At 46.2% G+C, this 23,911-nt stretch overlaps 5 non-coding genes across 5 annotated transcripts; 2 read left to right on the top strand and 3 right to left on the bottom strand.

Annotated features, from left to right (window-relative positions):
* Positions 1–2,061: 2,061 nt before the first annotated feature.
* Positions 2,062–2,133, bottom strand: trnad-guc (transfer RNA aspartic acid (anticodon GUC)). Its single transcript has one exon. It is a non-coding gene; the product is annotated as a tRNA-Asp (tRNA).
* Positions 2,134–5,214: 3,081 nt separating this feature from the next.
* On the top strand, positions 5,215–5,286 carry trnad-guc (transfer RNA aspartic acid (anticodon GUC)). Its single transcript has one exon. It is a non-coding gene; the product is annotated as a tRNA-Asp (tRNA).
* A 1,001-nt stretch (positions 5,287–6,287) lies between these two features.
* trnad-guc (transfer RNA aspartic acid (anticodon GUC)) lies at positions 6,288–6,359 on the bottom strand. Its single transcript has one exon. It is a non-coding gene; the product is annotated as a tRNA-Asp (tRNA).
* An 8,670-nt stretch (positions 6,360–15,029) lies between these two features.
* On the bottom strand, positions 15,030–15,102 carry trnaf-gaa (transfer RNA phenylalanine (anticodon GAA)). The gene has a single exon. It is a non-coding gene; the product is annotated as a tRNA-Phe (tRNA).
* Positions 15,103–18,150: 3,048 nt separating this feature from the next.
* trnah-gug (transfer RNA histidin (anticodon GUG)) lies at positions 18,151–18,222 on the top strand. The gene has a single exon. It is a non-coding gene; the product is annotated as a tRNA-His (tRNA).
* Positions 18,223–23,911: the final 5,689 nt, after the last annotated feature.

Genomic DNA, 23,911 nt, shown 5'->3' with positions numbered 1-23,911 from the left:
ACTATACTAACGTGGAATTGGTATAGACATTTACCGTATATTCACCAAAGATGCTTCACTTTTCAGTGAATCTGTTTGAACTGTTCATTTGATGACAGTTTGTTTCACTTTCCACGAACCACTGTTGAAAGAAAAATTACCGACCACTTTTGCATCACATGTTGGATCATGATGTGGGTAACGCGGGAGAGAGTGAGACAGAAAGAGACAGATCTTCTCAGGAAAATATAGAAAATATGAGGCACATACACAGACAGACAGACAGACAGACAGAAAAAGACACACATGCACATGGATTGACTCAGAAATACTGAGAGTCAGAATATGGATAATTTGGCTGATTTTTGTTCTATTTCTGTCGTAGATTTCGTGAAATCTTGCAGATCAATTAAAATGAGCATAAAACTCGAGGTACTCAATGCTGTGGAATTTTAATTCACTTAAGAATTATTAATTCTACAAGAAACTTGTTGAATTTTGAAACGCAGAGATGAAACAGGTTGATGAATGACGGGATCTGAAGTCTGTCAGATTTGAACTAATGAATGAATTTCTAATCTGTCACCTTAATCACCAGTTAGTAAAAATCACAATTGCTCTGCATCCAGTCCTCAAATAGTCTCCGTACAATAATATTCTGAAAGTGACAATCACCTGTTTTGTTGCTCTGCAGTTTTTGTTCAGGAAGAAGCTCGGCGAAGACATAAAATTAAAAGTTGGCGTCTGATAAATGCTTCCTCCCCGTCGGGGAATGAAACCCCGGACGAAGGCGGGGCAACTCACCACAATAAGAGAGAAAGAAAGAACGAAAGAAAGACAGAGTCAGTTGTCGTTGTCTAACAAAGAGAAGGAAATGTAAAAGGTTCTTTCAAGAGTGGCCCGTGGAAAATGAAACAAACTATCATCAAATAAATAGTTAAAAGAAATGCACTGATACATGAAGCATGTCTAACGCCATCTGGGATGAGTGCACGGTCAATGTAGCAGCTCCTCGTTAGTATAGTGGTGAGTATCCCCGCCTGTCACGCGAGAGACCGGGGTTCAATTCCCCGACGAGGAGATTAAATTTTCGCCGCCTTCAAAAGCTTTTATCTCCAATATTGGATGCGGAAAAGACAGTGAAAAACTGACTCGGAGTTTCCCACTTTCCCCAATTTAATTTCACTGATTTTCCAGCGGTTTTAAAATCTGCTCTCAGCGTCACTCTTCACCTCGATGTTCGACTGGCTTCTGTGATGGTGGGGATTTCGGGAGGAGGCCGAGATGGATCATCCACTCGGCACTTCTGGCTGAAGACGGTTTCTAAAACTTTGCACTCACGTGCTGGGCTTTACCATCATTGAGGATGGGGATGTTCATAGAGCCTCTTCCCGTTAGTTGTTTAATTATCCACCATCATTCACAAATGGGTGTGGCAGGACTGCAGAGCTTTGATCTGATCCGTTGTTTGTGGGATCGCTAAGCTCTCTCAACAGCATGCTGCTTCCACTGTTTGTCAAGTAGTCCTGTGTTACTTTCAGGTTATTGGTGTGTTTATGTAGCTAGGAATGTGTGTGTTTGTGTATGTGTGAATATGACTATGTCTGTCTCACTTGTTATATGCGTTTCTGAGTGTCTCTCTCTTTCTTTCTATCTGTCACTTTTTCCCTGCTCCCCAAATAATTTTTCTCTGGACCTTGACTAATAAAGAGATAGAAAGTAAGTCTTCTTTCAACAGTGGCATGTGGAAAGTTAAACAAATTGTCATCAAAGAAGTCGTTAAAATAGATTCACTGAAACGTGCATCCTTTTCATTGCTGTATGTAAGATCTTTCATGTCTGCGCCTGTTCCGAGACCTGTCTCTCTCTGTTTCGGGCTGGTGACAGCGCGATTCTGCGTTTTATTTCTTGCCCATCATTGTGGTTCTCACATCGAGCTGAAGCGTGAGGCAGAGAGCAGATATTTAAAATCGCTGTGAAATCAAATTGCAGAAGTGGGAAAGGCCGAGTCAGTTTTTCATTGTATTTTCAACATCCAATATTTCAGATAAATGAAAGTGAAGCTTCGAAAGCAGCAATAACCTCCTCGTCGGGGAATTGAACCCCGGTCTCCCGCGTGACAGGCGGGGATACTCACCACTATACTAACGAGGAATTGGTACAGACATTTACCGTATATTCACCAAAGATGCTTCACTTTTCAGTGAATCTGTTTGAACTGTTCATTTGATGACAGTTTGTTTCACTTTCCACGAACCACTGTTGAAAGAAAAATTACCGACCACTTTTGCATCACATGTTGGATCATGATGTGGGTAACGCGGGAGAGAGTGAGACAGAAAGAGACAGATCTTCTCAGGAAAATATAGAAAATATGAGGCACATACACAGACAGACAGACAGACACACAGAAACAGACACACATGCACATGGATTGACTCAGAAATACTGAGAGTCAGAATATGGATAATTTGGCTGATTTTTGTTCTATTTCTGTCGTAGATTTCGTGAAATCTTGCAGATCAATTAAAATGAGCATAAAACTAGAGGTACTCAATGCTGTGGAATTTTAATTCACTTAAGAATTATTAATTCTACAAGAAACTTGTTGAATTTTGAAACGCAGAGATGAAACAGGTTGATGAATGACGGGATCTGAAGTCTGTCAGATTTGAACCAATGAATGAATTTCTAATCTGTCACCTTAATCACCAGTGAGTAAAAATCACAATTGCTCTGCATCCAGTCCTCAAATAGTCTCCGTACAATAATATTCTGAAAGTGACAATCACCTGTTTTGTTGCTCTGCAGTTTTTGTTCAGGAAGAAGCTCGGCGAAGACATAAAATTAAAAGTTGGCGTCTGATAAATGCTTCCTCCCCGTCGGGGAATGAAACCCCGGACTAAGGCGGGGCAACTCACCACGATAAGAGAGAAAGAAAGAACGAAAGAAAGACAGAGTCAGTTGTCGTTGTCTAACAAAGAGAAGGAAATGTAAAAGGTTCTTTCAAGAGTGGCCCGTGGAAAATGAAACAAACTATCATCAAATAAATAGTTAAAAGAAATGCACTGATACATGAAGCATGTCTAACGCCATCTGGGATGAGTGCACGGTCAATGTAGCAGCTCCTCGTTAGTATAGTGGTGAGTATCCCCGCCTGTCACGTGGGAGACCGGGGTTCAATTCCCCGACGAGGAGATTAAATTTTCGCCGCCTTCAAAAGCTTTTATCTCCAATATTGGATGCGGAAAAGACAGTGAAAAACTGACTCGGAGTTTCCCACTTTCCCCAATTTAATTTCACTGATTTTCCAGCGGTTTTAAAATCTGCTCTCAGCGTCACTCTTCACCTCGATGTTCGACTGGCTTCTGTGATGGTGGGGATTTCGGGAGGAGGCCGAGATGGATCATCCACTCGGCACTTCTGGCTGAAGACGGTTTCTAAAACTTTGCACTCACGTGCTGGGCTTTACCATCATTGAGGATGGGGATGTTCATAGAGCCTCTTCCCGTTAGTTGTTTAATTATCCACCATCATTCACAAATGGGTGTGGCAGGACTGCAGAGCTTTGATCTGATCCGTTGTTTGTGGGATCGCTAAGCTCTCTCAACAGCATGCTGCTTCCACTGTTTGTCAAGTAGTCCTGTGTTACTTTCAGGTTATTGGTGTGTTTATGTAGCTAGGAATGTGTGTGTTTGTGTATGTGTGAATATGACTATGTCTGTCTCACTTGTTATATGCGTTTCTGAGTGTCTCTCTCTTTCTTTCTATCTGTCACTTTTTCCCTGCTCCCCAAATAATTTTTCTCTGGACCTTGACTAATAAAGAGATAGAAAGTAAGTCTTCTTTCAACAGTGGCATGTGGAAAGTTAAACAAATTGTCATCAAAGAAGTCGTTAAAATAGATTCACTGAAACGTGCATCCTTTTCATTGCTGTATGTAAGATCTTTCATGTCTGCGCCTGTTCCGAGACCTGTCTCTCTCTGTTTCGGGCTGGTGACAGCGCGATTCTGCGTTTTATTTCTTGCCCATCATTGTGGTTCTCACATCGAGCTGAAGCGTGAGGCAGAGAGCAGATATTTAAAATCGCTGTGAAATCAAATTGCAGAAGTGGGAAAGGCCGAGTCAGTTTTTCATTGTATTTTCAACATCCAATATTTCAGATAAATGAAAGTGAAGCTTCGAACGCAGCAACAACCTCCTCGTCGGGGAATTGAATCCCGGTCTCCCGCGTGACAGGCGGGGATACTCACCACTATACTAACGAGGAATTGGTATAGACATTTACCGTATATTCACCAAAGATGCTTCACTTTTCAGTGAATCTGTTTGAACTGTTCATTTGATGACAGTTTGTTTCACTTTCCACGAACCACTGTTGAAAGAAAAATTACCGACCACTTTTGCATCACATGTTGGATCATGATGTGGGTAACGCGGGAGAGAGTGAGACAGAAAGAGACAGATCTTCTCAGGAAAATATAGAAAATATGAGGCACATACACAGACAGACAGACAGACAGACAGAAAAAGACACACTTGCACATGGATTGACTCAGAAATACTGAGAGTCAGAATATGGATAATTTGGCTGATTTTTGTTCTATTTCTGTCGTAGATTTCGTGAAATCTTGCAGATCAATTAAAATGAGCATAAAACTCGAGGTACTCAATGCTGTGGAATTTTAATTCACTTAAGAATTATTAATTCTACAAGAAACTTGTTGAATTTTGAAACGCAGAGATGAAACAGGTTGATGAATGACGGGATCTGAAGTCTGTCAGATTTGAACCAATGAATGAATTTCTAATCTGTCACCTTAATCACCAGTGAGTAAAAATCACAATTGCTCTGCATCCAGTCCTCAAATAGTCTCCGTACAATAATATTCTGAAAGTGACAATCACCTGTTTTGTTGCTCTGCAGTTTTTGTTCAGGAAGAAGCTCGGCGAAGACATAAAATTAAAAGTTGGCGTCTGATAAATGCTTCCTCCCCGTCGGGGAATTGAACCCCGGATTAAGGCGGGGCAACTCACCACGATAAGAGAGAACGAAAGAAAGACAGAGTCAGTTGTCGTTGTCTAACAAAGAGAAGGAAATGTAAAAGGTTCTTTCAAGAGTGGCCCGTGGAAAATGAAACAAACTATCATCAAATAAATAGTTAAAAGAAATGCACTGATACATGAAGCATGTCTAACGCCATCTGGGATGAGTGCACGGTCAATGTAGCAGCTCCTCGTTAGTATAGTGGTGAGTATCCCCGCCTGTCACGCGGGAGACCGGGGTTCAATTCCCCGACGAGGAGATTAAATTTTCGCCGCCTTCAAAAGCTTTTATCTCCAATATTGGATGCGGAATATACAGTGTAAAACTGACTCGGAGTTTCCCACTTTCCCCAATTTAATTTCACTGATTTTCCAGCGGTTTTAAAATCTGCTCTCAGCGTCACTCTTCACCTCGATGTTCGACTGGCTTCTGTGATGGTGGGGATTTCGGGAGGAGGCCGAGATGGATCATCCACTCGGCACTTCTGGCTGAAGACGGTTTCTAAAACTTTGCACTCACGTGCTGGGCTTTACCATCATTGAGGATGGGGATGTTCATAGAGCCTCTTCCCGTTAGTTGTTTAATTATCCACCATCATTCACAAATGGGTGTGGCAGGACTGCAGAGCTTTGATCTGATCCGTTGTTTGTGGGATCGCTAAGCTCTCTCAACAGCATGCTGCTTCCACTGTTTGTCAAGTAGTCCTGTGTTACTTTCAGGTTATTGGTGTGTTTATGTAGCTAGGAATGTGTGTGTTTGTGTATGTGTGAATATGACTATGTCTGTCTCACTTGTTATATGCGTTTCTGAGTGTCTCTCTCTTTCTTTCTATCTGTCACTTTTTCCCTGCTCCCCAAATAATTTTTCTCTGGACCTTGACTAATAAAGAGATAGAAAGTAAGTCTTCTTTCAACAGTGGCATGTGGAAAGTTAAACAAATTGTCATCAAAGAAGTCGTTAAAATAGATTCACTGAAACGTGCATCCTTTTCATTGCTGTATGTGAGATCTTTCATGTCTGCGCCTGTTCCGAGACCTGTCTCTCTCTGTTTCGGGCTGGTGACAGCGCGATTCTGCGTTTTATTTCTTGCCCATCATTGTGGTTCTCACATCGAGCTGAAGCGTGAGGCAGAGAGCAGATATTTAAAATCGCTGTGAAATCAAATTGCAGAAGTGGGAAAGGCCGAGTCAGTTTTTCATTGTATTTTCAACATCCAATATTTCAGATAAATGAAAGTGAAGCTTCGAAAGCAGCAATAACCTCCTCGTCGGGGAATTGAACCCCGGTCTCCCGCGTGACAGGCGGGGATACTCACCACTATACTAACGAGGAATTTGTATAGATATTTGCCGTATATTCACCACAGATGCTTCACGTTTCAGTGAATCTGTTTGAACTGTTCATTTGATGACGGTTTGTTTCACTTTCCACGGACCACTGTTGAAAGAAGAATTCCCGACCACTTTTCCATCTCATGTTGGATCATGATGTGGGTAACGCGGGAGAGAGTGAGACAGACAGAGACAGTTCTTCTCAGGAAAATATAGAAAATATGAGGCACATACACAGACAGACAGACAGACACACATACACATGGATTGACTCAGAAATACTGAGTCAGAATATGGATAATTTGGCTGATTTTTGTTCTATTTCTGTCGTAGATTTCGTGAAATCTTGCAGATCAATTAAAATGAGCATAAAACTCGAGGTACTCAATGCTGTGGAATTTTAATTCACTTAAGAATTATTAATTCTACAAGAAACGTGTTGAAGTTTGAAACGCAGAGATGAAACAGGTTGATGAATGACGGGATCTGAAGTCTGTCAGATTTGAACCTCCACGGGGGAAATGAATGAATTTCGAATCTGTCATCTAACCCACCAATTGGTAAAAATCACAATTGCTCTGCATCCAGTCCTCAAATAGTCTCCGTACAATAATATTCTGAAAGTGACAATCACCTGTTTTTTTGCTCTGTAGTTTTTGTTTAGGAAGAAGCTCTGCGAAGACATAAAATTAAAAGTTAGCGTCTGAAAACTGCTACCTCCCAGTCGGGGTATTAAACCCCGGACGAAGGTGGGGCAACTCACCAAGAGAAGAGAGAAAGAAAGAACGAAAGAAAGACAGAGTCAGTTGTCGTTGTCCAACAAAGAGATGGAAATGTAAATGGTTCTTTCAAGAGTGGCCCGTGGAAAATGAAACAAACTGTCATCAAATAAATAGTTAAAAGAAATGCACTGATACGTGAAGCATGTCTAACACCATCTGGGATGAGTGCACAGTCAATGCAGCAGTTTCTCGTTAGTATAGTGGTGAGTGTTCCTGCCTGTTACGCGAGAGACCGGGGTTCAATTCCCCGACGGGGAGATTAAACTTTCGCCGCCTTGAAAAGCTTTTTCTCACATTTATCTCCAATATTGGATGCGGAATATACAGTGCAAAACTGACTCGGAGTTTCCCACTTTCCCCAATTTAATTTCACTGACATTCCAGCGGTTTTAAAATCTGCTCTCAGCTTCACTCTTCACCTCGATGTTCGACTGGTTTCTGTGATGGTGGGGATTTCGGGAGGAGGCCGAGATGGATCATCCACTCGGCACTTCTGGCTGAAGACGGTTTCTAAAACTTTGCACTCACACGCTGGGCTTTACCATCATTGAGGATGGGGATGTTCATAGAGCCTCTTCCCATTAGTTGTTTAATTATCCACCATCATTCACAAATGGGTGTGGCAGGACTACAGAGCTTTGATCTGATCCGTTGTTTGTGGGATCGCTTCGCTCTGTCTGCAGCATGCTGCTTCCACTGTTTGTCAAGTCGTCCTGTGTTACTTTCATGTTATTGGTGTTATTGGTGTGTGTATGTTTGTGTGTATATGTCTGTGTGTGAGTGTTTATGTAGCTAGCATGTGGGCCTCCATTTTTACAGCTTTTTTATTTTAAACTCTTGGGGGCCGGGATTCCTGGGCCTTCTCCTTCACACCACATGAGAGGAGGCGAGAAGGCCCGAAACAGCAGGTAAATGCCTTTATCGCACAGCTTGTGGGCCCGGAGGAACAGGAGTGCTTCCCCCTGGCCCAACAAGCCAACCGGCCGTGATCCCACACAGGCGATCGGCCGACCCCCTCCAAATCACCGACACCCCTGCACGAGCTACGAACCCCATGATCTCCGACCCCCGCGATGACCCCCGACCCCCGATGACTGACTCGCCGATGCCCCCGATGACTGACCCACCCATGACCTCTTGACTCCCGTGACCCCCCTCCCCGATAAAATCATGCCCAATGGGTTTGATTCCCGTTGTGTTTTCTCTCTGTCGGTTTGCTGATAAACGTTTAACTCGCGGCCTGTTCCCGTCAATGATCACAAGTAGTAACAGACAGAGCGGGTCTGACCGCCCCGAGATGTGAAAAAGACATCAGTTTAGGACAAATGCCTCAAATCAAATGGTCTCCCGGCACCGAGAGAGACAAATTCCAGAGAAAAAGGCAGAAGAGAAAAGAGAAATAAAAGCTCAATAAAGACACTATCAATATTTCCCATTCTTGATGCCTGTCTATTTCTTCCCCAACCTTTCTGTGCCGGTTAAAATTTCAGTGTAAATAAATGCGAGAATCGACTCAAAGAACGAGAACAGAGCAACAAAAATCACCGAACACAGAATCAAACCCAGAGACCTTTAGATCTTCAATCTCACGCTCTCCAAACTCAACTATTTCGACTCCACTGTAAATTGGACTTTGTGACATCTCCTTGGACAAAAATATAAACCGGGTGGAATTTCCCCTCCCGCTCATTCCTCACTCTGGGGGAATGGGTCGCGGTCAGATCCCGGAGCTCAGGTTATGTTAATGTTCAGCTGATGATATCTTAATATTATCTTGTGTTTGGCCTCATTTAATCAGGTTCATGGGCACTTTCTTCCATCATCCCTTCTCCCTGAAAGGAATGTGGTGCAGCGGTTGCCAAATTTAACAGGAAAAATCAATTATCGCCCGCTTTTCACAGGAGAAGAAACTCATCCTGGAGATTCACGCGGAGCAATTTCCCAAATAATGGTCCCGCCCGGGATTGAATCAGAGACTTTTCATGAGTGATGGAAACATGATAACCGCTGCACTCGGGAAACCACTGCTCAATTTAAGGCATCGTGTGCCTTCTCCGTTAAACAACTTCTGTCCCACACTTAAAGCTCTCATTCCATCTCTTTCTCAAACATTTCACTGATCAAAACTTCACAAGTCACAGAGGAAAAAGACTTAATTTCAACATCATTAAACTCCCGAAGGAGCTGCGGGGACAGACTGAGCGGTGTAACTGAGTACAGAGATACAGAGAGACACCAGCAGAGGGAGGTAGAGAGCGGTGTAACTGAGCACAGAGATACAGACAGACACCAGCAGAGGGAGGTAGAGAGCGGTGTAACTGAGCACAGAGATACAGACAGACACCAGCAGAGGGAGGGAGAGAGCGGTGTAACTGAGTACAGAGATACAGAGAGACACCAGCAGACGGAGGTAGAGAGCGGTGTAACTGAGTACAGAGATACAGAGAGACACCAGCAGAGGGAGATAGAGAGCGGTGTAACTGAGTACAGAGATACAGACAGACACCAGCAGAGGGAGGTAGAGAGCGGTGTAACTGAGTACAGAGATACAGAGAGACACCGGCAGAGGGAGGTAGAGAGCGGTGTAACTGGGTACAGAGATACAGAGAGACACCAGCAGAGGGAGGTAGAGAGCGGTGTAACTGAGTAAAGAGAGACAACGAGACACCAGCAGAGTGTCCAGGAAACCAACCTTTTATCTGAAATCTGAGGCGAGATATAAACTGCACAGAGTAGAGGAAGCATTACTGTGTATCTAACCCGTGTTGTACCTGCCCTGGGAGTGTTTGATTTGACAGTGTGGAGGGAGCTTCATTCTGCATCTAACCCGTGCTGTACCTGTCCTGGGAGTGTTTGATGGGGCAGTTCAGATGGAACTTTAATCAGTCTCTCCACATAACTGAAGTCCCTCATCCCTGATACCATTCTAATAAATCTCCTCTGCACCCTCTCTAAGGCCTTGACATCCTTCTTCATGTTACGTGCCCAGAATTAAACACAATACTCCAGCTGAGGCCTCACCAGTGTTTTATAAAGGTTTTGTATCAATTCCTTGCTTTTGTATTCAATGCCTCAATTAATAAAGCAAAGGGCCCCATTTGCTTTTTTAACTGCCTTCTCAACTTGTCCTGCCACCTTCAAAGATTTGTGTAACTACACCCCCAGGTCTCTCTATTCCTGCACTCCCTTTAAAATTGTGCCATTTCGTTTAAATTGCCTCTCCTCATTCTTCCTACCAAAATGTATCAATTCACAATTCTCTGCATTAAATTTCATCTGCCCATTTCACCAGTCTGTCTCTGTCCTCCTGAAGTCTGTTACCATCCTCAACATTGTTTATTACATTTCTGAGTTTCGTGTCATCTGCAAACTTTGAAATTATACCCTGTACTCCCAAGTCCCGGTCATTAATATATATCAAAAAGAGCAGTGGTCCTAATACCGAGCCCTGGGGGACACCACTGTATACTTGCCTCCAGTCTGAAAAACAACCGTTCACCACTACTCTCTGTTTTCTGCTCCTTAGCCAATTTTGTATCCATGCTGCCATTGTCCGTTTAATCCCATGGGCTTCAATTTTGCTAACAAGTCTATTGTGTGATACTTTATCCTCCCTTAATCTCTCCCTGCATAGAAACTCCCCGACCCATATTCATGGCCACCCCCTCGACCTTGCCATCTCACGTGGTCTCTCTTCTCCTGATCGTGTCAATCATGGATAAGGCCATCTCTGATCACTTCCTTGTAACCCTCTCCACCCACATGGAATCAGAGAATCATAGAAAGGTCACAGCATGGAAGGAGGCCATTTGGCACATCGAGTCCTTACCGGCTCCATGCAAGATCAATCCAGCTGGTCCCCCTCCCCCAATGCACATCATAGAATGAACTCAGGAATCCCACGCCACTTTCTATGAGCGGTATCAGGCTGCGGTTATGGTGCAGACCGGGACCCAGGGCTGAGGCTGTGGTCATCAGTTACTCTGGGAGTGGCACAGTCGGGTTCATGACTAGCCGGGGGTGAGAGTAACACCAGAGAGTCAGGCTGGTGTTCAGAAGGGTGTGGGTTCCAGCTCCAGTTCCAGGACTGGGACACATGATCCAGACTGACTGTGTCGTGCTGAGAGGGAGCTGCATCGTGAGAGGTGCTGTCCTTTGAATGAGGTGTTTAATGGGGGTCCCTTCTTTCTGCTCCGAGGTGTAAAAGATCCCGTGGCAATTTGTGAAGAGCAGGGAGTTCTCCCGGTGTCCTGGCCAACATTCTTCCCTCGACCATCAGCACCCAACAAACAGGAGATCGGCTCAATATCTCATCACTGTTTGTGGGATCTTGCTGTACACAACTTGTCTGCTACCTTCTCTTAAAAACGATAGTGACTGATCTTCGAGAGAAGTGCGTTGGGATGTCCTGAGGATGTGAAAGGTGCTATACAAATGCAAGTTTCTTGTTTCTCACAGGGGGCCGTGTCTCGCTCCTCGTCTCATTGAGACTCTCAGTTGATTGGTCCGTTCTCTGCGCAGATGGGGCCCGACTCACTGAGTGTTTCCAGATTGTTCTGTGTGTGTTTCACTCAGACTCGGGTTTTACAGTAAATAATAAAAGGACTGTAGTCAAACACTTGGCCATGAGCTGCTGCCCAACCTGTCGTGACATTGTTGCTTGCTTCCCTTCAGTTTTTGGTGCACTGTCGCCTGAAGAGCCGTGGTTTGCCTCATTTCTCAGTGTGATTGTGGGACTGACACAGAAGTGAGAGAGAAAGCAGCAGCCACAGCCTGGACTGCAGGCAAATTGGGAGGCTGAAACTAAAAGTTCACTATTCCCACACCGGGAATCGAAGCCGTGCCGCCTGGGTGAAAACCAAGAATCCTAACCGCTAGACCACATGGGAACTGAAACAAAACACCAGCAGGAAGGGCACTGAGACTACAACCGGAAAGTTAACGGACGATTCAAAGGAGGTATTCACAATTATGAAAGGTTTTGACAGAGTGTGTAAAGAGAAATTGTTTCCAGTGATGGAATGGTTAATAACCAGAGGACACAGATTTCAGATAAATTGAAAGAAATCATTGGGGGATTTGGAGAGATTTTTTTTACACAGCGAGTTGTTATGATCTGGAATGCACTGCCTGAAAGGGAGGTGGAAGCAGGTTCAATAGTAACTTTCAAAAGGGAATTGGATAAATAGTTGACGTGTAATAAATTGCAGGGCTGTGGGGAAAGAGCCGGGGAGTGGGACTAACCCACTTCCTTCTGTGTTCATCCCTGGAAAAAACCCTCCCCCAGGTCACTTACAACGGCACTTTCAAATTCCCAACTCTCTGGACTTTGGCCCTCCATTCACCACGACATTTCTGCAGCTACTGATTTGCTCAATCACACCCGCACCTCCACCTTTGACGCTCTTGTACCCATTAAAACCATCACTCTCCCTCACCCTGGTCAATCCCCCTGGGTCTGCCCTCATTTCTGCTTCCTTAAGTCCAAGGGACACAGCTTTGAAAGTTTATGGTGGACAACTGCTTTGGCCATTCGTCGCCAGATCTGGCTGGACCACATAAAGCACTATCGGGTCCTGTCTCCTCTGACAAAACTGGTCACTATTCCAGGATCATCCTGGAATGTAAAGATAACTCCCGACTTCTCTTCTCCACTACAAACCGTCTTCTTAAACCCCTCTCCCATCATTCCTTCATCCTCACCTCCAACAAAAAGTGCAATGAGCTCATGGACTTCTTTGTCACTAAGATTGAGACCATCCATTCAGCTGCCTCTGCCGCTCCCCTCCCTTCCCCGAGCTCACCAAGTTTCTCTCCTATCTCCCCTCATGCCCTCTCTGAGCTCATCTTGACAATGAGACCCACCTCCTGCTCCCTCGAACCTATTCCCAACAATCTGCTGACCACACAACCTCCCTTCCTGGCCCCATGTTAGCTGACATTGTTAATGGTCTCCTCTCCTCAGGTACTGTCCCCCTCCCCATCAAATCTGCCGTCATCACCCTCCTTCTCAAAAGACCCACCCTTGACCCCTGTGTCCTTGTAAACTACCACCCCATCTCCCACCTCCCTTTCCTCTCCAAAGTCTTGTCACCTCCCAAATCCATGTCCATCTTTCCCACAACACCATGTTTGAATCCCTCCAATCAGGTTTCCACTCCTGCCACTGTCCTGAAACGGCCCTTGTCAAAGTCACAAATGACATCCTCTGTGACTGTGTAGAGGGAGATTTAATCTTGATCTAACACTTGATGCACCTGCCCCCGGAATGTTTGATGACACAGTGTAGAGGGAGCTTTACTCTGCCATGTACTGTACAGTATCAGTCTGCGATGGAGCAGAGCCCTGCTCTTTAATAGAAATTATTCTTTCGATCAGCCACGGAGCCCCTAAAGCAGCCTCCAAGACCCAAAGTCTGATTTCCATCCCACAGTTCCAGCAGTTTGCGAGGGCTGGGCCACGTTAGCAGCAGCTCTCTGTTCCTGGTCTGGAGCTGAGGTGTTGTGTATTGTCCCTGACACAGGGACCAGACGGTGAGCTGCTGGCTCCTATTGTTCTGGGATCATTCCCTGCTGCTCTGTTCTCACCTCTTCACTGGGTCTCAGATTATTACCAGCCATCTTCCTGATCAATAAACAATCGGCAGTCTGACCGCGGAGATTTGAAATGTGTGAAACATTTCATGTGTCTCATCCCTCTCCATGGCCACAAATAAATAGGCCGTCATGAAATGGTCACAGTCCGTTTCTTGAGCCTTCTCCTCCTTAGAAGAATCTTTTAAACTCCTTGCTAAAGTGACCTTTGATCTTAATGTCTTGTTTTGCGGTATGTTCTCGATTGTTCCAGGTCAGCATTGTAATAATTCGGTGGTAGTTCAAAAGTGGGATCATTACATTAAATCTAGATATTTATCACAGCCCCGCCCCCCAAATATTCAAACCACCGTTCAGGAAGAGAACCCCTCTGCTCGCTGACCAACATTGGCTCCCAGTTCACCAACATCTCAAATTTTAAATTCTCATCCTCGTGTTCAAATCCCTCCATGACCTCGCCCCTCCCTATCTCTGTAACCTCCTCCACCCCTACAACCCTCCGAGATCTCTGAGCTCCTCCAATTCAGGCCTCTTGCGCATCCACGATTTTCATCGCTCCACCATTGGCGGCCGTGCCTTCAACCGACTGGGCCCAAAGCTCTGGATTTCCCTCCCTAAACCTCCCCGAATCTCTACCTCTCTCTCCTCCCTTAAGACACTTAAAACCTACCTCACCTGTCCCAATATCTCCTTAGGTGGCTCCGTGTCACATTTTGTTTGATAATCGCTCCTGTGAAGCGCCTTGGGACGTTTTACTCCGTTAAAGGCACGATATAAATGCAAGTTGTTGTTGTTGTTGGGGTGGAGAAAGCGTTTTCTTTCTTTTTATGACTCTTTTCTATCTCTCTATTTCTTTCCTTTCTCGGACTCTGTTTTCCGGGTCTGTTTACTGACACACATTACAATCTGTGTCACTCGGTGTCTAACAATGTGAGGCAATGTGTTTTATTCCCGCTGTGTTATCTCTCTGGCGGTTTGCTGATAAATGTTCAACTCGCGGCCTGTTCCCATTAATGGTCACAAGCAGTAACAGACAGACAGAGCGTGTCTGACCGCCATGAGATGTGGAAAAGGCATCAGTTTAGGACAAATGCATCAAATCAAATGTTCATCGGGCACCGAGAGAGACAAAAACCAGAGAGAAAGGCAGAAGGAAATAGAGAAATAAAAGCTAAATACAGACATCCTTGATGTCTCTCTATTCCATCCCCAACCGTTCAGTGTCGGCTAAAAATGTCAGTGTAAATAAATGTTCGAGAATCGGCCCAAAGAAGAAGAAACAAAATAACCCAAAACTGCCAAAACCCAGGATTGAACCAGGGACCGTTAGATCTTCAGTCTAATGCTTTACCAACCGAGCTATTTCAGCCCCGCATTAAACTGACATTTTGGGTCATCCTCTTGTAATAAAATATAACCCCGGGTGGAATTGCCCCTCCCGCTCATTCCTCACTTCGGGAGAATGAGACCGACCATCAAGGAGAGATTTTTGATCCTGTCGTTGAATCTCATTTATATTAAACATTCCTTGAACTCTCTGCCGGGGGGATTCAGAGCTGGGGTTCGCCATGAACCAGCTTCCCCTCAATTCCCAGCTTTATCAGTGAATCGACCAACAAACGCTCGAGACAGCTCAGGTTATATCAATAATAAAAACAGAAAATGCGGGAAACACTCAGCAGGTCAGGCAGCATCTGTGGAGAGAGAAACATCCTTTCAGGTCGATGACCTTTCATCAGAGCTCTCTCTTTCATCAGGCCAATCCGCTACCACCCACTTTGTGCTACAGCCCAAGACAATTTTGATTCCAGTTGAATTGAATGGCAGGGAATTTCCCGCGGTTTGTATAAACAGCGGGCGGTCCGCCCACCAAATGACCTCCAGGCGGTGAAGACATATGTCGACCCCTCCTCGTCACCGGGGCAGATTTGGAACTGGTGCTCGGGCATGAAACTGCCATTGGCTCTGTGGGACTGGATAGACCCAGACCGACTGGAAGTGGACGGGGATATGTTTCTGGCAGACAGCATGTCAGAATCCACGAGGAAAGGCATCATCACCCTCATCTCCAAGTAAAGATTTGTTACACTGCCTCTCAGGCAAGTATATCCTTGCTTAGATATGGAGACCAAAACTGTACACAGTACTCCAGGTGTGGTCTCACCAAAGCCCCGTACAATTGCAACAAGACTTCCTTACTCTTGTATTCCAACCCCTTGCAATAAAGGCCAAAATTCCATTTGCCTTCCTAATTGCTTGCTGTACCTACATGTTAACTTTCTGTGTTTCTTGTACCAGGACACCTAAGTCTCTCTGAACACAAATATTTAATAGTTGCTCACCATTTAAAAATATTCTGTTTTTCTATTATTCCGACCAAAGTGAATAACCTCACATTTCCCCACATTATACTCCATCTTCCACCTTCTAGTCCACTCACGTAACCTGTCTGTATCCCTTTGCAGACACTTTGTGTCCTCCTCACAGCTCACTTTCCCACGTGGCTTTGTATGGTCAGATATCTTGGATAATTTACACTGATATACATTGTAAATAGCTGAGGCCCAGTAAAGGCCGGTATCGCTCGCTGATAAGTCAAGGGTAAAATCCCTGCGAGGACATTGGTCCCAGCCCCGATGAGGTGCAACCCGTCCATCTTGTACAGGTCTTTAGTATTAATCAAAGTGCACAATGACGCCCCCGGTAAAGCGAGTATCTCTCCACAGATAATACCTGACCTGCTGAGTGTTGCCAGCAGTTTCTGGGTTTATTTTTGAGCTTTCACTGGAGCAGTTTTCCTGACAACCTGCAACTTGCCTCAAGGGCGCAGCTTCAAACACAACTTTCTTGTGCTCTTCTCACACACAAGATCGCACTTTACTTTCCGACACACGCACTTTAAAATCTGCCGTTTCCGCACACAGCGTCCTGCGCCACGAGAATTTGAAAGACCTTCCGCTCATGGCCTGTAATCGCTCCTTTTTCCCCACAGGCGCTCGTTACATTTATCCTCTACTCGATTCAATTGCACGTTTCAACAGAACTATTAAGATCAAGATGTGGAGATGCCGGTGATGGACTGGGGTTGACAATTGTAAACAATTCTCAAGGGCAATTGGGGATGAGCAATACCTGCTGGCCTTGCCGGCAATGCCCACATCCCATGAAAGAATTTTAAAAATCATCCAAATGACCTATGGTCTGCCAAACATCAATTCCTCGTTAATATAGTGGTGAGTATCCCTATCTATTATGCGGGAGACCGGGGTTCAATTCCCTGACGAAAAGGTCATTGCTGCTTTGGAAGTTTCACTTTCATTTATCTGCAATATTGGATGTTGAAAATACAATGAAAAACTTACTTTCCACCCACCAGCCTCCACATTCAATGTATGATCCTCTGCCATTTCCACCACGTCCAAGCGTGATGCCACCACCAAAAACATCTTCCCCTCCCCTCCACTTTCAGCATTCCGAAGGGACCGCTCCCTCCACGACACCCTGGTCCACTCTTCCATCACCCCCAACACTCGCTCTCCTCCCCACGGCACCTTCCCATGCGAGTGCAGGAGATGCAACACCTGCCCTTTCACCTCCTCCCTTCCCACCTTCCAGGGCCCCAAACATTCCTTCCAGGTGAAACAGCGATTTATTTGTAATTGCTTTGCTGAACACCTCCGCCCAGTCCACGAGCGTGACCCTGCGCTTCCGGTCACTTGCCATTTTAATTCCCTGTCCCAATCCCACTCTGACCTCTCTGTCCTCGGCCTCCTACACCGTTCCAATGAAGCTCAACATAAGCTCGAGAAACAGCACCTCATCTTTCGATCAGGCTCTTTACAACCTTCTGAACTCAACATTGATTTCAATAACTTCAGATCATAAACACTGATCACATTTTTTCGGACAGCAAGTGCTGGTTAATGTTCTAATGTTGCCATTTACAGCTCCTCGAGACCCATCTTTTGTTTCTTTACTTGTCCCATTCCCACCCTCCTTGCCTTGCACCATCACCCCTTTTGTTATTTAATCACTCCTGCCCTCCACCCTATCAGAGACCTTCCCTTTTGTTCTTTCCTCCCCTCCCCTTCCTCCCCCATCCCTTTCCCTGACTCTGTACTTGTTGAAAAACTGTTTAATCTTCAACCTTTTCCAGTTCTGACGAAGGGTCATCGACCTGAAACGTTAACTCTGTTTCTCTCTCCACAGACGCTGCCTGACTTGCTGATTATTTACAGCATTGTCTGTTTTTATTTCAAATTTCCAGCATCCGCAGTATTTTGTTTCTGATATCTCCTTCTGTGGCTCGGTGTCAAATATTGTTTAAAAACGCTCCTGTGAAGCACATTGGGACGTTTTGCTACATTAAAGCGCTATTTAAATAGTTCGGGCAGAAGCTCAATCACTGATGTGTGGCGCCGTGATCGTATAGTGGTTAGTACTCTGCGTTGTGGCCGCAGCAACCTCGGTTCGAATCCGAGTCACGGCATAGTGTGCGCTGCTTCTTTTGTTCTCTCCCGCGCTTGCGAATATAATACAACAATATATCAATATTTAATAAATGAAAAAAACATTTTTTTTGGTGGCGAAAACCTATTTATTCCATCAAATCCCAGCACGCTCACATGTACTTGATGTTCCACAGTTCAAACCCATCTCTTCTCCCAGCTTTTTCTTCCTTCCACAGTCAATAGGCCGCCTTTCCTTTCCTCCTTCCATTTCATGGACACTTTCCTGCTCCATTGCCGACTCTAACATTCACTTTCAGGATCTCACGCCTTTCAGTTTGTTCTGCTCTGACCGCTGTTTCTATTGGGCACATGTCCCATTCACACCAATGTTCATTTGTGCCTTGAAACCAGTCGATACATTTCGATCTGTGTGACCGCTCGACAGACAAACACGACGAAAGCAGGGCTGGTCTCTGGAAAGACAGCCGCCCGAATGTTCACGAAATTTACTTGGTGAGTCTTGTGATCCAGGGGATGGTAACTGAAGAATTGGTTTTTGTTTTGATGCTTGTTGGCTCTTTTCTCTCAGCAGTTGAGGTGCGTGAGCGACGGGCAGCGCTGCAGAGCTGCGAATGGCGGTTGAAAAGGTGCACATTTGACAAGTTGGGGCGATGCAGTAATATCGGAGGTGTTCCGCCTTGATCTTAATAATTGTAAACAATTTTACAACACCAAGTTATAGTCCAGCAATTTTATTTTAAATTCACAAGCTTTCGGAGGCTTCCTCCTTCGTCAGGTAAATGTTCAGGAGCTCCTTGAAGTCTACGCATTTATACATCACAGAACAATACATGGTGTTTACAGACTGCCCCTGCAACTGCCCGTTGCCAAGGCAATCACCGTGTTCAGACAGAGAGGTGTCACCTGCAGAACCCCCGAATACACATTCAACAAAAAAACAAACAGGAAAAAAAACAGAGAGAGGCAGAAACATCCGGAAGGCAGAGAAAGCCAGCAAATGACCCATTATATTAAAAATAGATAACATTTGTTCACTGGTGGGGTAACGTGTAGCGTGACATGAACCCAAGATCCCGGTTGAGGCCGTCCTCATGGGTGCGGAACTTGGCTATCAATTTCTGCTCGACGATTTTGCGTTGTCGTGTGTCTCGAAGGCCGCCTTGGAGTACGCTTACCCGAAGGTCGGTGGATGAATGTCCATGACTGCTGAAGTGTTCCCCGACTGGGAGGGAACCCTCCTGTTTGGCGATTGTTGCGCGGTGTCCGTTCATCCGTTGTCGCAGCGTCTGCATGGTCTCGCCAATGTACCATGCTCCGGGGCATCCTTTCCTGCAACGTATGAGGTAGACAACGTTGGCCGAGTCACAGGAGTATGAACCATGCACCTGGTGGGTGGTGTCCTCTCGTGTGATGGTGGTATCTGTGTCGATGATCTGGCATGTCTTGCAGAGGTTACCGTGGCAGGGTTGTGTGGTGTCGTGGACGCTGTTCTCTTGAAAGCTAGGTAGTTTGCTGCGAACGATGGTCTGTTTGAGGTTGGGTGGCTGTTTAAAGGCGAGTAGTGGAGGTGTGGGGATGGCCATAGCGAGGTGTTTGTCCTCATTGATGACATGTTGAAGGCTGCGGAGAACATGGCGTAGTTTCTCCGCTCCGGGGAAGTACTGGACGACAAAGGGTACTCTGTTGGTTGCGTCCCGTGTTGGTCTCCTGAGGAGGTCTATGCGATTTTTTGCTGTGGCCCGTCGGAACTGTCGATCGATGAGTCGAGCGTCATATCCCGTTCTTACTAGGGCGTCTTTCAGCGTCTGTAGGTGTCCATCGCGTTCCTCCTCGTCTGAGCAGACCCTGTGTATTCGCAGGGCCTGTCCATAGGGGATGGCCTCTTTGACGTGGTTAGGGTGGAAGCTGGAAAAGTGGAGCATCGTGAGGTTGTCCGTGGGCTTGCGGTAGAGTGAGGTGCTGAGGTGCCCGTCTTTGATGGAGATTCGTGTGTCCAAGAAAGAAACTGATTCTGAGGAGTAGTCCATGGTGAGCTTGATGGTGGGATGGAACTTGTTGATGTTATCGTGTAGTCTCTTTAGTGATTCCTTGCCGTGGGTCCATAGAAAGAAAATGTCGTCGATGTATCTGGTGTATAGTGTTGGTTGGAGGTCTTGTGCAGTGAAGAAGTCCTGCTCGAACTTGTGCATGAAAATGTTGGCGTATTGGGGTGCGAATTTGGTCCCCATGGCTGTTCCGTGTGTTTGGGTAAAGAACTGGTTATCGAAGGTGAAGACATTGTGATCCAGGATGAAGCGGATGAGTTGTAGGATGGCTTCCGGAGATTGGCTGTTGTTGGTGTTGAGTATTGATGCTGTCGCAGCGATGCCGTCATCGTGGGGGATACTGGTGTATAGTGCCGAGACGTCCATCGTGGTGAGAAGTGTTCCTGGTTCAACTGGTCCGTGGGTACTGAGTTTTTGTAGGAAGTCTGTAGTGTCGCGACAGAAGCTGGGGGTTCCCTGTACGATGGGTTTCAGGATGCCCTCGATGTATCCAGAGAGGTTCTCACACAGGGTTCCGTTGCCTGATACGATGGGACGTCCGGGTGTGTTGGCTTTGTGTATCTTTGGGAGGCAGTAGAAGTCTCCCACGCGGGGATTACGTGGGATGAGAGTGCGTAGGATGCTTTGAAGGTCTGGATCGAAGGTCTTGATCAGTTTGTTGAGCTGGTGGGTGTGTTCTTTGGTCGGATCTGCGGGTAACCGTCTGTAGTGTTCCTGGTTGTCCAGTTGTCGGTATGCTTCTTTGCAATAGTCTGTTCTGTTCTGTATGACTATGGCTCCTCCTTTGTCCGCTGGTTTGATGACGATGTTGCGGTTGGTCTTGAGAGCGTTGATGGCGTTGCGTTGTGCTCTGCAGAGGTTACCGTGGCAGGGTTGTGTGGTGTCGTGGACGCTGTTCTCTTGAAAGCTAGGTAGTTTGCTGCGAACGATGGTCTGTTTGAGGTTGGGTGGCTGTTTAAAGGCGAGTAGTGGAGGTGTGGGGATGGCCATAGCGAGGTGTTTGTCCTCATTGATGACATGTTGAAGGCTGCGGAGAACATGGCGTAGTTTCTCCGCTCCGGGGAAGTACTGGACGACAAAGGGTACTCTGTTGGTTGCGTCCCGTGTTGGTCTCCTGAGGAGGTCTATGCGATTTTTTGCTGTGGCCCGTCGGAACTGTCGATCGATGAGTCGAGCGTCATATCCCGTTCTTACTAGGGCGTCTTTCAGCGTCTGTAGGTGTCCATCGCGTTCCTCCTCGTCTGAGCAGACCCTGTGTATTCGCAGGGCCTGTCCATAGGGGATGGCCTCTTTGACGTGGTTAGGGTGGAAGCTGGAAAAGTGGAGCATCGTGAGGTTGTCCGTGGGCTTGCGGTAGAGTGAGGTGCTGAGGTGCCCGTCTTTGATGGAGATTCGTGTGTCCAAGAAAGAAACTGATTCTGAGGAGTAGTCCATGGTGAGCTTGATGGTGGGATGGAACTTGTTGATGTTATCGTGTAGTCTCTTTAGTGATTCCTTGCCGTGGGTCCATAGAAAGAAAATGTCGTCGATGTATCTGGTGTATAGTGTTGGTTGGAGGTCTTGTGCAGTGAAGAAGTCCTGCTCGAACTTGTGCATGAAAATGTTGGCGTATTGGGGTGCGAATTTGGTCCCCATGGCTGTTCCGTGTGTTTGGGTAAAGAACTGGTTATCGAAGGTGAAGACATTGTGATCCAGGATGAAGCGGATGAGTTGTAGGATGGCTTCCGGAGATTGGCTGTTGTTGGTGTTGAGTATTGATGCTGTCGCAGCGATGCCGTCATCGTGGGGGATACTGGTGTATAGTGCCGAGACGTCCATCGTGGTGAGAAGTGTTCCTGGTTCAACTGGTCCGTGGGTACTGAGTTTTTGTAGGAAGTCTGTAGTGTCGCGACAGAAGCTGGGGGTTCCCTGTACGATGGGTTTCAGGATGCCCTCGATGTATCCAGAGAGGTTCTCACACAGGGTTCCGTTGCCTGATACGATGGGACGTCCGGGTGTGTTGGCTTTGTGTATCTTTGGGAGGCAGTAGAAGTCTCCCACGCGGGGATTACGTGGGATGAGAGTGCGTAGGATGCTTTGAAGGTCTGGATCGAAGGTCTTGATCAGTTTGTTGAGCTGGTGGGTGTGTTCTTTGGTCGGATCTGCGGGTAACCGTCTGTAGTGTTCCTGGTTGTCCAGTTGTCGGTATGCTTCTTTGCAATAGTCTGTTCTGTTCTGTATGACTATGGCTCCTCCTTTGTCCGCTGGTTTGATGACGATGTTGCGGTTGGTCTTGAGAGCGTTGATGGCGTTGCGTTGTGCTCGGGTGATATTCTGGATGACATGCCAGATCATCGACACAGATACCACCATCACACGAGAGGACACCACCCACCAGGTGCATGGTTCATACTCCTGTGACTCGGCCAACGTTGTCTACCTCATACGTTGCAGGAAAGGATGCCCCAGAGCATGGTACATTGGCGAGACCATGCAGACGCTGCGACAACGGATGAACGGACACCGCGCAACAATCGCCAAACAGGAGGGTTCCCTCCCAGTCGGGGAACACTTCAGCAGTCATGGACATTCATCCACCGACCTTCGGGTAAGCGTACTCCAAGGCGGCCTTCGAGACACACGACAACGCAAAATCGTCGAGCAGAAATTGATAGCCAAGTTCCGCACCCATGAGGACGGCCTCAACCGGGATCTTGGGTTCATGTCACGCTACACGTTACCCCACCAGTGAACAAATGTTATCTATTTTTAATATAATGGGTCATTTGCTGGCTTTCTCTGCCTTCCGGATGTTTCTGCCTCTCTCTGTTTTTTTTCCTGTTTGTTTTTTTGTTGAATGTGTATTCGGGGGTTCTGCAGGTGACACCTCTCTGTCTGAACACGGTGATTGCCTTGGCAACGGGCAGTTGCAGGGGCAGTCTGTAAACACCATGTATTGTTCTGTGATGTATAAATGCGTAGACTTCAAGGAGCTCCTGAACATTTACCTGACGAAGGAGGAAGCCTCCGAAAGCTTGTGAATTTAAAATAAAATTGCTGGACTATAACTTGGTGTTGTAAAATTGTTTACAATTATTAAGATCAAGGCGGAACACCTCCGATATTACTGCATCGCCCCAACTTGTCAAATGTGCACCTTTTCAACCGCCATTCGCAGCTCTGCAGCGCTGCCCGTCGCTCACGCACCTCAACTGCTGAGAGAAAAGAGCCAACAAGCATCAAAACAAAAACCAATTCTTCAGTTACCATCCCCTGGATCACAAGACTCACCAAGTAAATTTCGTGAACATTCGGGCGGCTGTCTTTCCAGAGACCAGCCCTGCTTTCGTCGTGTTTGTCTGTCGAGCGGTCACACAGATCGAAATGTATCGACTGGTTTCAAGGCACAAATGAACATTGGTGTGAATGGGACATGTGCCCAATAGAAACAGCGGTCAGAGCAGAACAAACTGAAAGGCGTGAGATCCTGAAAGTGAATGTTAGAGTCGGCAATGGAGCAGGAAAGTGTCCATGAAATGGAAGGAGGAAAGGAAAGGCGGCCTATTGACTGTGGAAGGAAGAAAAAGCTGGGAGAAGAGATGGGTTTGAACTGTGGAACATCAAGTACATGTGAGCGTGCTGGGATTTGATGGAATAAATAGGTTTTCGCCACCAAAAAAAA

Source organism: Heptranchias perlo, chromosome 35, assembly GCF_035084215.1.
Source record: "Heptranchias perlo isolate sHepPer1 chromosome 35, sHepPer1.hap1, whole genome shotgun sequence".
NCBI classification, from domain to species: Eukaryota; Metazoa; Chordata; class Chondrichthyes; order Hexanchiformes; family Hexanchidae; genus Heptranchias; species Heptranchias perlo.
Note: the sequence above shows the minus strand (reverse complement) of the source record. Positions and strands in the feature narration are given on the sequence as shown.